The following is a 3,730-nucleotide window of genomic DNA, read 5'->3' on the forward strand; positions in this document are numbered from 1 at the left end:
GAGCCCTCGAGTCGAGGCGGTAGGAGCCAGACAGCCCAGCGGTACTACGGCAGCGGGGTCACGGGCGGTATTACCGCTGCGGAGCGGTACTGCCGCTTGTGACCCTTCGGTGGTACTACCGCTGGTAGTGCGGTACTACCGCTGGGACACAGAAGAGAGAGAGGATCTCTCCAAAGAGGCTGAGGACGAGGCGGTGGTGCCAGGCACCCCAGCGGTACTACTGCTGTGGAGTCACGAGCGGCACTACCGTTGCGGAGCGGTACTGCCGCTTGTGGCTCCTCAGCGGTACTACCGCCGGAACCCAGACAGGACATAGGAAAGATGAGAAATCTCTTCCAAGAAGTGGAAGAGCTCGGAGGGTGAGAAGCTGATGTGTATGTGTTGATTCCACCCATGCAATACCCTAGCGGACCCCCTCTTGATAGTACTGTGCCCTCTACGCAACTAGTCCACCGAGAGAGAAACGAAAAAGCTACACCGTCTTGAATGACACTCCGAAGGGAAGAAAACGTCTCGTGCCAAGGATGAATCTGTGAACTACTCAAAGCACATGATTAGTCCGCAAACATGTTGTCATCAATCACCAAAACTACCTTGAGAGAGATATGCCTCAACAGTGGTGCTTGGGGGGAAGTTTCTCTTCTTGATTTAGGGAGGTTTGGGCTCATATTTGCACAAAAGAGGGCATTTTTGGCGAGAGAGGCGTTTGTAAATCCTGAAGGTCTATTGAATTCAAAAATTTAGGTGGAGCGGCAAATATGTTAAATCTAAAAGAACAATTTTTAGTGAGTTAGAACATGATTTGGGCCGTCAACTATCTCATTGGGGATTGACGAGTTCTGTGCGCAAGCTTTGAACCGACTCATGTCAGTGCCTGCATTGGCGGTGCTTTTGGGTGTCGTTTTTCCCTTTGGAGGGATTGCGGCTCTTTGGGTAAAATCCTAAGCTTTGGATAGTTTTCAGAGCGGGCGATAGCGGTGTCTTCATCGTCTCCCCCTTAGAGGCGTTGCTTGGGAGAGCTAGTTTGCTTGTTGCGCGCGGTTTCTCCTTCGTCGGGTTTTGGAGGATGTCGGGGCAGTGGCCCTGGGAGGTTGATGTGCGCCGAGGCTATGGCCTCAGGCAAAGATGTGGGGAGACGACTCCATGAGGCGGGGCAACGACTCAACCTTCGCTTGGTGGCACCCTTCCTCACTTGGGTTGTAGGTTTTTCGGTTCGGTCGACACACTGAGTTTGATTTTATGTCCAGGCGATGGCTCTAGATGTGTTGGTGTAGCGGTCATGTCTGCGGGTGGTTGCCCTGTGCAGCTTGGGCTGGGGTGGTTAGGTCGTGCGGTGTTGCAGCTTGAGGGCGGCAACATGTCGGGGTGGTAGCCTCGGAATACAGTTTTGGTTAACTACGCATGACGTGATAGAGTGGATTGAAGTCGGGGTAGTAGCCCCGAGAGTTCAGCAACATCGATTGTGTCGACCTCATGTCACGTGGGCAGCGCGGTTGCTCTCGACATTGGTCGCCGGCATGTCAAACGTTGCATTGGCACAAAGTCTTGTGGAGGGCTTGCATCCTCACCGCTGCAGGGGTGTCTCGTGTATGCTCTTTGACAGTGGTGGAAGGCCGACTAGTTTGATGAAATGGGTCACCGTTGGTTTGATTGTTATTGGTTGGCGTGTCTCTGCTATGTCTTGTCCTGCTGTTGATGAGAGTGGGTGTGGCCCTATTGTGTCGGTGTTTTGGTGGACTTTCGCCTTGTGCCGAGAGCGGGTGCGGCCATGCGAGTCTTTGCTCGAGTAGGTTTGGCCATGTTTGTATCGGTTTTTGCCAAAAAAAATTGTATTTACTGTGCAATAATTTTCTTCTTAGTTATTTAAAATGACAGAGCTGTTGCCTTGTGTTTAAAAAATTGGTCTTACAGCGTGAGCGATGTGCCTTTTACTTCCCGTGGACAAACGCGCGGACAGGATGTAGTACAAGCTTGTCGCATGAGCCGGCGCCAAAAGTTCACAAGTACGTACAGCTAGCTGCGCGTTGATTTAGCAAGAACATGCTTATCTTATCTTCACCTGCTCAATAAATAAATAAAAGCGATCACGATCCACCAGCACAAACGGATGCACGAGGCACAAACGGATGCACGAGGCTAGCCAGGGAATGCAATGCATGGAAGCTTCGTGGATCCGAGCATGGCGCTTGGGGAAGTTTCTCTTCTCGATTTAGGGAGGTTTGGGCTCATATTTGGGCAAAAGAGGGCATTTTTGGCGAGAGGGGCGTTTGTAAATCCTGAAATTTTATTGAATTCGGAAACTTACGCGGAGCGGTAAATACATGAAATCTAAAAAAAAAACAGTTTTTAGTATGATTTGGGCCGTCATGCCGTTGTGCTTTGGTGGTCAACGATGGACACATGGTGCTGCAGCAATGGTTCCGATGATTCGCGCATCCCAGGTGGCCCAAAAACGTTGGCCTTTATCTCTTTGGGGATTCATGAGTTTTGTGCGCAAGCTTTGAACCGACTCATGTCAGTGCCTGCATTGGCGGTGCTTTTGGGTGTCGTTTTTCCCTTTGGAGGCATTGCAGCTTTTTGGGTGAAAACCTAAAAGCTCTGGATAGTTTTCAGAGCGGGCGACGGTGGTGTCTTCATCGTCTCCCCCTTAGAGGCGTTGCTTGGGAGAGCTAGTTTGCTTGTTGCGCGCAGTTTCTCCTTCGTCGGGTTTTGGAGGATGTCGGGGCAGTGGCCCTGGGAGGTTGATGTGCGCCGAGGGTATGGCCTCGGGCAAAGATGTGGGGAGACGACTCCATGAGGTGGGGCAACGACTCAACCTTCACTTGATGGCACCCTTCCTCACTTGGGTGGTAGGTTTTTCGATTCGGTCGACACACTGAGTTTGACTTCATGTTCGGGCGATGGCTCCAGATTTGGTGGTGTAGCGGTCATGTCTGCGGGTGGTTGCCCTGAGCGGCTTGGGCTGGGGTGGTTAGGTCATGCGGCGTTGCAGCTTGAGGGCGCGTGGCGGCATGTCGGGGTGGTGATCCCGGAAGACGGTGTTGGTGAACCACGCAAGACGTGACAGAGTGAATGGAAGTCGGGGTAGTAGCCTCGAGAGTTCAGCAACATCGGTTGTGTCGACCTCATGTCACGTGGGCAGCGCGGTTGCTCTCAACATTGGTCGTCGGCATGTCAAATGTCGCATTTGGCGCAGAGTCCTATGGAAGGCTTGCATCCTCACCGCTGCAGGGGTGTCTCGTGTCTGCTCTTTGATTGTGGTGGAAGGCCGACTAGTTTGATGAAGTGGGTCACCGTTGGTTTGATTGTTATTGGTTGGCGTGTTTATGCGATGTTTTGTCCTGCCGTTGATGAGAGTGGGTGTGGCCCTACCAAGTCATGTTTTGAGTGGGCTTTCGCCCTGTGGTGAGAGCAGGTGCGGCCATGCGGAGTCTTTGCTGGAGTTGGTTTGGCCATATTTGTATCGGTTTCTGCCAAATTTTTTGTATTCACTGTGCAATAATTTTCTTATTAGTTATTTAAAATGACAGAGCTGTTACCTTGTGTTTTAAAAAATGGTCTTACAGCGTGAGCGATGTGTCTTTTAGTGCCCGTGGACAAACGCCGGACGTACAAGCTTGTCGCATGAGCCGGCGCCAAAAGTTCACAAGCACGTACAGCTAGCTGCGCGTTGATCTAGCATGGTGGAAGCTTCGTGGATCCGAGCTGCGTTTTGAACCGAGTTCCCCCC

This window comes from Triticum aestivum, chromosome 2A (assembly GCF_018294505.1).
Source record: "Triticum aestivum cultivar Chinese Spring chromosome 2A, IWGSC CS RefSeq v2.1, whole genome shotgun sequence".
Lineage (NCBI taxonomy): Eukaryota > Viridiplantae > Streptophyta > Magnoliopsida > Poales > Poaceae > Triticum > Triticum aestivum.